At 52.4% G+C, this 12,082-nt stretch overlaps 1 long non-coding RNA gene across 1 annotated transcript; it reads right to left on the minus strand.

Moving 5' to 3' along the window:
- Positions 1 to 8,583: 8,583 nt before the first annotated feature.
- LOC102155567 lies at positions 8,584 to 10,925 on the minus strand. Its single transcript, XR_005363970.1, has 4 exons — positions 10,709 to 10,925; positions 10,479 to 10,584; positions 9,872 to 10,017; positions 8,584 to 8,917 (listed from the first exon to the last, which is right to left on the minus strand). It is a non-coding gene; the product is annotated as an uncharacterized LOC102155567 (long non-coding RNA).
- Between the last annotated feature and the right edge of the window lie 1,157 nt (positions 10,926 to 12,082).

The following is a 12,082-nucleotide window of genomic DNA, read 5'->3' on the forward strand; positions in this document are numbered from 1 at the left end:
CACATTGTGACCTATGCGGGTTATGAAAACGTGCAAACACTGGGGCACCGTGTGGCTCAGCGGTAGAGCGTCTGCCTTCGGCTTGGGACATGATCCTGGGGTCCCAGAATTGAGTCCCGCATTCAGACTCTGGGCATGGAGCCTGCTTCTCTCTCTGCCTCTCTCTTTCTGTCTCTGTGTCTCTCAAGAATAAATAAATAAAACCTTAAAAAAAAAAAAAAGAAAACATGCAAACACAGCTAAAAAGACAGTTTACACTTCTGAGCCCAAATGAACCAAATGTTAGCTTTCTTTCTGGGTCGCGTCCCTGCTTTCTCCCTTAAAAATTCCCATGCACAATCTGAGACCCAGTTTTAACTACGACTTCCCCACGAAACTACTTCAGACTTAGGAATTGGAGGTGCAGGCCCTAACTAATGGACGTGAGGCCTCCCCAACCTGCCTGAAACGCAAATTAATTACAAAACATAAAAGCGTGTTATTGTATTCCTAAATTTGTTGACCTGGATTTACGCCCCAGGTGCTTGGAAAGCTTTGCAACTTCCAAACTTACAAACACCCATGCAGGAATTTTAGTACTTGAATAGTTTTCTTTTTTTTCCTCACTGACACCTATGATGCAGGTGGAATTAATCTGGGTGTAAGGATGAAGGCAAGAAGTAAGATTTTGAGACAAATCTGTGTCCCCCAGAATCACCTAATGTGGCAGTTCTCGTGTCGCACCCGACAGGTACTGTTTGCAGGGCTGACATGCCCCTGGGAGCCTGTGCAGGTCTAAGCAGACGCAGGACACCCAGGACAGAGGCCAGGACACAGAGACAACAGCGTAAGTGGGAGGGTGACTGAAGGGTGGCATTCTCCAAGGCACACGGCAGAAAGAGAAGAGCAAGTGTGTAGACCCGAACCTGGGGGGCGATGCAAACAGGAAGGAGAGTCCTCAAGACGACAGATGGCGGGAGAGCTAAAGGAAGGTTAGAGTTTCATTGACAGAGTGGCCACATATTGGGGACAGCCTGATTGTTGGAGCTGTTTATGCAGCTGCAGCCAAGAGCAGCATTTTGGGGGCAGCACGTTGCAGAAGCAAGAATGTGGGCTTTGGGGTCTGACATCCTGCCTTGGTCTGGGTCTAGCTGAGTGACCTTGACCTGGTTAATTGCCCTCCTGTGAAAGCCTACATTTCCTCTTTTATGAACTAGAAACAATTCCTGTCCCCGGGGTTGTTTTAAGGATTAGGTGAGATTTCTGTGAGCTCCAGGAGTACACCCTGTGCCAGGGAGAGGCCGATAGGCTAGTTCATTTTTCTTGCCTCCCTTTTCCTTTGTGTGTGTGTGTGTGTGTGTGTGTGTGTGTGTGTGTGTGTTTTAAGACTTTATTTATTTATTTGATAAAGAGAGGCCCAAGTAGAGGGGGAGCAGCAGGCAGAGGGAGAGGGAGAAGCAGGCTCCCCGATCCCAGAACCCCAGGATCATGACCTGAGCTGGAGGCAGACGCTTTACCCACTGAGCCACCCAGGTGCCCCTACCTTTTCCTTTGAATTCCACAAGAGGGAAGCTGGGGATAGGAACCCAAGGATACATTATTTCTTCAGCTAATGAGGTTAAAAGGCATTGTGGGTGGGTCGCTTTTGGGGTCAGAGATGGTGTGACCAGATTGTTGGGTGTGGGTGTTATCGGGGATTCTCTATCACACCCACCCTGGAGGGGAACGGAGCGCCAATAGCACCTGCACCGCCCTTCCCGGGGTGCCGTGTCTGCAGGCCACGTATGTCTGTCTGCCTGGAGGAAAGAACGATGGGGTCAGAAGCTCTGCCTCCAGGACCAGAGGGGATTTTAGGAGCCACCCCTGCTGGTTGGAGCAAAATAATTTCCATGTGCATCTGCCTCCTGATTGTAAAATAGACACATCCTGACTGGCTCAGCCCGAGGACCACGTGCCTCTTGATCTCGGGGTCCTGAGTTCGAGCCCCATGTTGGGTATAGAGATTACTAAAACTAAATAACAATTAAAAATAAAATAAAATAAAATAAAATAAAATAAAATAAAATAAAATAAAATAAAATATGGGACACCTGGGTGGTGCCATCAGTTGAGCGTCTGACTCTTGATTTTGGCTCAGGTCACGATCTCAGGGTCGTGAGATTGAGCCCTGCATCCGGCTCCACACTCCATGTCTGCTTGAGATTCTCTCTCTCTCCCTCTGCCCTCTGCCCCTCCTCACCCAAATAAATAAGTAAACCTTTAAAATAACATAAAATAAAACAGACACACCCACAAAGTGGATTTGTAAAGGTTTATGAGTGAGCCAGGCTTACTGGGGCACCTCCTCAGCTCTCGGGAGTGTCACTCGCTGTAAAATGTGAAGCTACATTACCAAGAGCAGATATGAATAACCTGTAGGTGCCTAAGAGCCAGGTCTTGAAGTCATCTCGGGGCTACAAGGACGTTAGTTGCCTCTTGTGTCATGTTGCATGGTTCCAGCTAGAGAGATAGAGACAGAGATAGAGGTAAAGAGAGACAAAACAGATGGGGGGGGGGGTGAGGGGAGAGAGAGTGCACGCCCGAAGGATGGACTCTCAAGATAAATAAAATAAGGTTCAATTTTTGTCACTCTAGGGTTTTCATTTCTCAAGCTGCCACGGATGTCCGTGGCTGTTTGCACTCAGGCGCAAACACGACAATCCCGCAGGGCCTGGGCCCCACGCCAGCCTGAGTGTGACTGGTCACATGTCACTTCTGAGTGCGGGACCAGGTTCCTGCCAGACAGCATCCTTCAGCTGTGGTTGGAGGGAACAGAGTGTCTACACCCGCACTCCCAGATGGGGATCTCTCTCCTTCCTGCTGGAAATGCCCCAGCAGACAGAAGCCAGTGGGGCCAGGGAGACTAGAAGTCAGACACCGTCTCTCTGCATAAGCGCCCTAACCAAGGGTTCCTAGAGCGAGGACGCTGGGTGGTCGTGGGACATGGGTGCAGGTGGAAGGAGGTTCGACCTGCTGGAGGCAGAGGGAAGAGGCCTCGGAGGGGATCTGTGCTGCCCCGGCTCGGCAGTGGCGGAAGGTGGAGGGCGACACACTTCTCATCCACCGGAGACGCCTTGCTGGTGGGTCACCAGCGAAAATGTTTTGGTCTATTGTCTGTTCAACCCATAGAGCTTGGGTTCCACGAGTGTGGGGAAGATCTGTTTTATTTTATTTTATTTCTTAAGATTTTTATTTATTTATTCATAAGAGACCTACAGAGAGAGGCAGAGACACAGGCAGAGGGAGAAGCAGGCTCCCCGTGGGGAGCCCGATGTGGGACTCGATCCCAGGACCCCGGGGTCACGCCCTGAGCCGAAGGCAGATGCTCAACTGCTGAGCCACCCGGGTGCCCTGGAAGATTTATTTTAAATTATGATATCCTCAGGAATGAGAGCAGGGCACAGAGTGGTGCTGAAGATATTTGGGGAATGAATGAAGAAAGGCATCAGCCCTGAAGACAGTGAATACCCCTGAACGGCGTCACAAGGCACTGTGACCTCACCCCATTTGCTCCACAGGCACCAGAGCTTGAGAATCACATCTCCACGGACTGTGGCCCATGTGGACACCTGTCCTTCATCTGCCCCAACAGCTGGGGGGTCTCTGAGGTCCCCAGGGCTCAGACTGCCCTGAGGCTGTCTCCCCCCTCCATCACCCCGCAAGTGGTTCTGGAAATCTCCTTTATTCTGTTTGCAGGGCAGAGATGCAAAGGGACAGGGGAAGGTTACCTCCAGGCCCTCCTCTGATTTGCTTAACCGGTTTGAGGAAATGGTGCTTCTCCCAGCGTGCTAAGGGGGGCTTGCAGTCGCATGGGTTGGGCAAATGAAAACACAAAAGCAGCCCTTGGCATTGAGAACACCCGCAGCACGTGAGCGGGGAGTGGGGTACATGCAGCGGGGCGCTTGCAGGTGACGCACACCTGGGGCTCCCCACCACTTCCCCAGCCCTCGGCCCCTCGGCTTCTGGAGCAGGAGGCATGGGCACAGGGTGGCAGTCCCCTTGCCCCGCGGCTCTGCCTCCCACCGGCCTCCTGCTCACCGCGTGGACCCCCGGCCCGGGTCTGCGCGTCCACGAGCCACCCGCTGCGGCGGGGGTGGGGTGGGGGTGGGGGAGGGTTATCAGCGCAAAACACTCCGGCTGCTGGCGTGTTTTATGGGACTCCCAAACCGTAGCAAGTGGAGGAATGTTTTTCCCCTGCGCTTCCCTCAGGAGAGAGAGAGAGAGAGAATGAGAGAGAAAGAAAATGAGGTTGGGAGAGATGAAAGGCTTTTTTTTCTTCCAAAAATTGGAACCTCACTTCAGATGAAAATAATGCATCTTGAAGGTCGTGATAAGATAGAGGTGAAAATTGCCCGGGCCTAAGCCGTGCCTCCCGTGCCTCCCGCTTATCTCCTTGTGCCCCCGTCGGGTGGAGACCGTGGTTTCTGCTGATTGAGAAAACCCCGAGGAAGGAACAAAAGCTGTCTTTAAAACATGGTCTCCGAGAACATTAGCCTATTTTTTTAAAGTGTTTCATTTCAAGGCTTCAACATGTTCTTTTTCTATTTCTTTCTTTTTCTTTCTTTTTCTTTTCTTTTCTTTCTTTCTTTCTTTCTTTCTTTCTTTCTTTCTTTCTTTCTTTCTTTCTTTTCTTTCTTTCTTTCTTTCTTTCTTCTTTCTTTCTTTTTTTTTTTTTTTTACAATTCCACGAGGCCATTGCGGGGAACAAAACAAAATGTGGCTGCTGCCAATTAGTGCCGTGTCTTACTTGTCGAACTGCTCCATCTTTTGTTAAGCCATAAATGCGCTTTTTTTCCAAGCCACTTGGCTTCTCGGATGCTGGATATTTAATTTGCTCAGAACATTCCCGCAGATCAGGCGATTTTAAACCAGCATTTCATTAGAGCCTCGTGTGATTGCGCGTGGAGCCGGCCCACAGGGCGGGCGACCGCGTTGGGGTGAGGGCAGTCTGCTGTCTGACTCTGCAGGCCCGGCACCAGCTCCCCAAGGCGGTCCAGGGGGGTCCCCAAGGTCTCAAATGTCCTCCCCTGGTCAGCGCGGCCCGCACCGCCGGCCTTCGGTCTTCCCCAAGGCTCTTGGGCAAAATCTGTCGTCAGCATACAAAATTGGTTGACGGGGGAGCGTGAGTGGCTCGGATGGTTAAGCATCTGCCTTCAGCTCAGCTCATGATCCCAGGATCCTGGGATTGAGACTCCCTCCCCCCATTCTGCTCCGTGGGGGCCCTCCCTCTCCCTCTGCCCTCCCTCCCGCTTGTGCCCACGCGCGCTCTCTCTCTCTCTCTCTCTCCTTCTGTCTCAAATCAATCAATCAATCAATCAATCAATCAATCAATCAAATCTTCAAAGATCAAAAGTGACTGACGACTTGACCCAGAAAAGCCTGACTTTCTAGAACATTCCTTGTTACACTCAGCACAGTTGTGCCTCAGAGGCCCACCTGGACAAATCGGGCAGTGCAGACATCTTCTGAGCCCTGCTGACCATGAGGAGTTTCTGCTCAGCTGAGGGGCTTGAGCTCGGTGGTGTTGACCCTAAAACACACTTGCCGCCCATGTGATGGCAGCTGATGCTGGCCTAGCTACCTGCAGGTGCGGGGAGGCGGGGGGGGGGGGGGGGGGGGGGGGGGGGGGAGGCGGGGCGAGAGAGGGTGGGGCCCGGGGGCTGGTCTGGGGACATGTCACATGGTAGGAGCATCTCTGTAGCCTTTTAAAGATGGGGGATGCCTGGGGGTGCTCCGGGTTGAGGGTCTGCCTTTGGCTCAGGTTCTGATCCTGGAGACCCGGGATCGAGTCCCATGCCTGCTTCTCCCTCTGCCTGTGTCTCTGTCTCTCTCTCTAAATAAATAAAATCTTAAAAAAAATAAAATAAAGATGGGGGACGATGGAACTGAATGTGGGAGGTGAACAAGCCAGCTGTGAGGGACATTTTGAGGTGGGAACAGACAAGCCCAGTGTGGAGGGTCAAGACCGGGGCGTTCGTCACAAGGGGAGCTTGTTGTTGACCCCAAGGTAAGATGGTATCCCAGTAATGCGCCATCCATCTGAGGGCTGCTGTGGGCTGAATGGCGTCCCCCCAAAAGACACGTTCAAGTCCTCCCCCCCCCCCCCCCGGGAATGTGACCTCACTTGGAAATAAGGTCATGGCCAATGTGATCAAATCAAGATGAAGATGTCCTTGCGTGGCGTGGACTAGAGCTCTAAGCCAGCACAACTTGTGGCCTTGTAAGAAGAGGAGACACGTGCACACATGTGCACAGGGGCAAGGCCACCTGGATTGTCGCCGTCTTCCAGAAGCCGGGAGAGACGAGGCAGGGAACAGACTCTCAGGGCCTCCAGAAGGAGCCAAGCCCTCTGACTCCTTGGGTTTGGACATGGGGCCTCCAGAACCGGGCGAGGACAACCGGGGTGCTTTAGGCCACCCCACTGAGGTCGTTTGTTAGGGCAGCTGCAGGAAGCGGATACGCCAGGGCTTCTAGATTCTAGCAACAGCAGAGAGGTGGGTGGTGGCTCCTTTTCCAAGACTCCCCGAGTGAGCAGCAGGGTCAGGATGGGAACCCTGGCCACCCGACTCCTCAGAGGGCCAGCCCAGGGCAGGATGGCTCTGTGCCCCTTGCCGCCTCTGCCAGGACACAAACCCACTCCAACACCTCCAAACCCGTGACACCTTTCTCTCCTGGGCCCCCGGGGCCCACCTCTGCCTTCCACATCCCTCTTGGGCTCTGGCCACACTGCCCTCCACACCCTCTGGCCTCTCTGGTGGGCAGAGGGGTGGGGGAGCCTCCCACAGATGGGATGCCAGGTGCCCACGGTTCGAGGCCTCAGCAGAACGAGCCTCGGCAGCCGCTTGCTCCTCACGCAGGCCCCCCCCCCCCGCCCCCGGGGCCACACCAAGACTGTTGCCTTCCAGAAGGCTGGCCCTGGGTTTGCCAGGTGGAGACTCTGAGCCCCATCAAGCTAAACTACAGCATCATTTTAAAGGTGCCTAGACTTCGGCTCTCTGTTCTGGAACACTCCTCCCTGCGGTGAACCTGGGGGCCACTAGATGGCAGTAAAGACCGAGCCTGGACTAGTCTCACCAGAAACGGATGGTTTGGGGGGAGACCCAGAAAACCCACTGCAGCAGAAGGGAGGGCACCTGAGCCACCCGTGTTCATGAAGGGATGGAGGGCCAGGAAGGGGAAGCAAAGGACCAATGCGTGGCGGGGATGAGCTGGGAGCCTGATGATTTGGAAGGAGGTCCTTTGAGGAGTCCACCTGGTTCTTCCATCTTGAAGCAGGTGTCTCTCCAGAGCCCCAGGCATCCTTTGCAGAGAGTATGGAGCCCGGGACTGCTTGCTAGACGGTGCACACCTGTGTGTCAGGCCAAGGAGACCCAGGGAGATTGGGGGTGACGCCGCAACAGGGCAGAGCAGAGGCTGCTGGGGCCCACGGGCCCGGGGAAGAAGCCTGGCACCACTCCCCACCGGTAATGACCCCATAAAGGTAACTTACCCTTTCTTCACCTGTGAACGGGGGTAATGACAGGTAACTTGGGGGTGATCATGGCAGGGTCACACGAGACCATGTAAGGAAAAGATGCACAGTACCTGGTACCCAGCTTAGCTCAGAACATGTGCCATTAGCAGCCTCACCAGCTTCATCATGCGTGTTCTTGTTTCTTTTTAAGTTTTGATTTTTTTTTAGTAATCTCTATGCCCAATGTGGGGCTTGAACTCACAACCTCAGAGATCAAGAGTCACACGCTTGTCTGACTGAGCAGTGAGATGCCCTCATGTTCATTGTTCTTAATGGCTTAGGGTTCTCTTAGAAGATGAGTCAGATGTAAAAAAAAAAGCAAACCAAACCAAACCTGACTCATTTGCTGCATGGTGTGCACACAGGAAGTCCAGCTTTGAACTGCAGCGTGGTCAGCCCGGCCTCTTCCTAGATCTCTTCCAGGATGGCTCCTTCCCATGGATGGTTCAGCATCGCCTGCAGATGTACTCACACTCCCTCCCTGAATGTCAAGGAGGATCCTAGGGCACCAGGAAGGGGCCTCCACCTGCTTTAAACTGTGATGGCTGAAAGTGATACTGGAGTTGTATCTGAAGTTTGACCCCAAGGTCAAAGCCAAGAGGACCAGTCATCCAAACCAGACATTGACCTAAGGGCCAGGCTGAGAGTGGGAGTCATGTGTGGAGCCACATGGGAAAAGAATGAGGCCGGGCAGAGGTCTGGGAGGCCACGGGGCTTGGAGATCAGAGGGCCGACAGGCTGGGGAGAAACCCTGAAAACGTGGGGAGTGGCAGCCTTTTAGGTCATCCTGCAGTTGGTTTGTATGGCTGGCTGATGAGGCCAAGCAGTGCCACGCAGGCTCGAGGAGGGAGTATTGTTGGGTTCTCCACGTCCGGAGGGCTCGGGGGTTAGGTCAGAGGCCCATGTGTCCCTTCTAGGAGCAGCTCCAACACAGAGTGTTCTCTCTCTCTCTTTCTTTCTTTTTTATTTTATTTATTTACTTGAGAGAGAGAGAGAGCAGAGGGAGAGGGAGAAGCAGACTCCCCACTGAGCAGGGAGCCTGACATGGGGGCTCCATCCCAAGACCCTGAGATCATGACCTGAGCCGAAAGCAGATGCTTCACCGGCTGAGCCACCCAGGCACCCCCAGAGTGTTCTCTTTCGATAAATGTCTAAGAGAGAAAAGTAACCAGCAAGTAAAAGCGTGACCCTCCTGGTCCCTTTGAACATGGTGCCCTCAGTCACTTCACACACATTAGACAGGGTCCTTCCAGTTAGTTAGCTCATCGGATCTTTGGGAACCTTAGAGGAGAATGACTTACCGGTTGCCAGCATGCCAGGCCATTTTCGATTTCCCTGGGCCGAAATCATGACCGCCTAGTAAGATATTTCACGGGCTCTTTGGACCTGGTGTTGACAGTGACAAAGAAGCAAGAGGTAAGGTTAGTGAAGACACTTTAGTTCCTAAAAATAAATCCAACAATAATAGCTACCATCAGTCAGATGTATACGATGAACCAAGCATTTTGTGTATGTTAGCTAATTTAATTTGCAAAGACCTGCTCAGAGAGGAAGCAAAACAATAACTCATCCTGCAGATGGAGAAACTGAGGTCCAGAGGGTTGGTGGTGAGGCTTCAGGTTGCAAAGATTACTTAAGGCACAGTTCCACTTTCCCCAAATACCTCTGGTAGAACCTTAGAGATCACATGAGGACGGCTCCATGGATAAGGCAGTTTGGGCAACGCTGGGTTAAGTGAGGTGCAGCGGGGGTCTTTGTGGAAGGATTTCCCGAGGCTTCTGCTGAAGCCCAAGTGGGTCACCGAGAAAGGAGGGTATGGAGGGACAACAGTTTCAAATGCTGTTTGACCACACAACCTTCCTGGGAACCACTGGTAGGATTTGGGTTCCAAAGCACACACTTTGGGAAATGCTGCTCCCTTGGACTCTGGAAGAGTGACCCTCACTGGGGTTAGCAGAGGAGTGGCTCCCCGGAGACGTCCTCCCTATCCTGGAACCTGTGGAAATGCTAGTTTTGTGGTGTGCAGGAAGAGATTGGCCTTGGCCAAGGAGAGATCTGCCCTTTGCCCTCAGCTCCTGGGAAGTTACCTCGGGGCCCTTGAAAGGTCCTGTCTGATAAGAGAGCCTTTGTTTCCCTGGGGATCTTGGGCCAGTCAGATAGTCTTTGAAAACAATGAGTTTTAGGGTTGGAGCCTTGGGCCACACGTCGGAGCTTGACCTCTGGAGGGGCTGCAGACAGAGGTCAGCCCTTTGGCCAGGCATTTCTATTTACATGGTGAAACCCAGTGAAAACTCCGGACCCTAAGGCTCAGGTCGGTGTCCCTGGCTGGCAATACTCCACCTGTGTTGTCACACATTGTTGCTGGGAGAATGAAGGGCTGTCCACATGGCCCTCCTGGAAGGACACCTGGAAGCTCACGCCTGGCCTCTCCTGGGCCCGGCTCCACCAGCCTCTTACCGCTGCTGACTTTAATCTATGTCCTCTCACTGCAAAACAAAACAAAACAAAACAAAACACCCCACATGATCATGAGTATAACAGATTTATTTTCTAAGTTCTATGAGTCTTTCTAGTGAATTATCAACCAGAAATTGGTCTTGGGGATTCCTGAACTTTGCACATGGCAAAAGGGACTTTGCAGGAATAATCAAAGTTAGAAATCTTAACGCAGGGAGATTAGGTTGGATTATTGGTAGGGGGCCTGGGGATCTAATCACATGAGCCCTTCCTAGTAGAGAACTTTTTTCCAGCTGACATCCGAAGAGGAAGCAGAGAGATTTCATGGATGACAGGGACTCAACCTGCCATGGTGGGGCGCGGGGGGCAGGGGGGTCATGAGAGAAGGAGTGTCAGCGTCCCCAGGAGCCAAGACTGGCCCCAGCTGACAGCCAGCCAGGAAGGGGGATCCTTAGTTCTACAACTTCACAGAATTGAACTTGGCAATTACTTGAATGACCTTGGCCATCACCCGAATGACCTTGGAAATGGTTCTTCCCAGAACTCCCTGATCAGAGGCCAGCCTGGCTGACGCCTTGGTTTTGCCCTTGTAAAACCTGGAGCAGAGAGAAACCGGTAGAGCCTGGACATCTGACCCGTGACCTGATAAATTTCTGTTGTTTTAAGCTGCTAAATTTGGGGCAATTTGCTACAGTAGAAAGAGGAAATTAATACACTCACCCAACATGGACTCTTCCCGTTCCTGTTTTCTGGACCAAATTGCAGGACCTCTGGCCCTCCTGCAGTAGTATTCCATCTGTAGTGTCTCCAGGGTCTGTCTCGTTCTGCCCTGGTTCCCAGGGCGAGGCCTGGAGCCAAAGCTCAGAGGTCCTTTTGAAGTTGTCTGTATAAAATAGGGTCTTTGAAGCCTGGAGGGAGAGGGAGGGAGGCAGGGAAGATGTGCTTGGCCCAACAAAAGCTATTTTAGATTCCAACACAAAGATTCCAAATCTAGAAACCTTCTCCAGCACACAGACTGCATGGAAAATTAAAATTGCTTAAATATAATTATCTGGCTTTATGCTGAGTTAAAGAAGCCTGACACAAAAGAGTTCATTCTGTGTGATTTCATTTCTGTGAGGTTCTAGAAGAGGCACAACTGATCTTTGGTGGTAGAAATCAGAACAGTGGTTGCCTTGGGGGTGGGGGTGGTTGGAGGAGGGGGGGATTGATTGGCACAGGGCACGAGGGAACTTTCTGGAAGACAGAGATGTTCGGTATTTTGGTAAGACTGTAGGATATGTATTTGTTAAAAGTTATCCAGTTGTATACTTAAGATACATACATCTCAATGTATGTAAATTCTCCTTGGATTAGAAATTAGGAAAAAAAATTAAAAGGATGGCTTAAGAAAAAAATTGAGTCTTGTGAACGAGCTTACGTCATTTAGAGGAGAGGTGTTAACGGCCTCGCAGATAAAGAAAACACATCTCTCTGCAGCATCCAAATAACACACTTCAACCGGCAGGACTGGCTCTGGGGTCCAAGGGCGATTGACAGATGGTCTGTTTCTGCGGCTCCGTCCCCGGTGGGTCCCGACTGGATGGGAAGTTCATCAATGTCATGGGCTGAGAGAGGATGGGAAATTCTGCTGTGTGGTTTAGGGCTGCCCAAAGCAGGGGCTGGAGCACAGGAGGTTCTGAGGCGCCTGTCGCGGGGGGGGGGGGGGGGGGGGGGGGGAGCCACCCCCACCCCACCCCAGCTGCCATTGGTGTGCAGGAGAGACTGGGAGGGTGTTTGGTGTTCAGAGGAGTCTGCTGGTGGTAAGGAAGCACTTCCTCCAGCACTGGGGTTTTTATAGTGGTAGGTGATCCCTGCTGACCTTTAAGGTTGGGTTTGAGCTGGCTGTGCCTGCTTACCTGCAGGGGGGGTAGGAGTAGTGTCCTTGGGAGGGGCGGGTGGGGGCTGAGAGCTCGGGTGGCCCTGCCTGCAGCTCCTTGGAGCACCAGTTCTAACCGCATGAAGGGGAAGGGGTATACCCGACCTCCCTTGCCAGGCCCTGGGAGGGTCTTGACAGGGTTGGTGTTAGGATGCCAGGATGATCTGGGTCAAGGC

This window comes from Canis lupus, chromosome 9 (genome assembly GCF_011100685.1).
Source record: "Canis lupus familiaris isolate Mischka breed German Shepherd chromosome 9, alternate assembly UU_Cfam_GSD_1.0, whole genome shotgun sequence".
Lineage (NCBI taxonomy): Eukaryota > Metazoa > Chordata > Mammalia > Carnivora > Canidae > Canis > Canis lupus.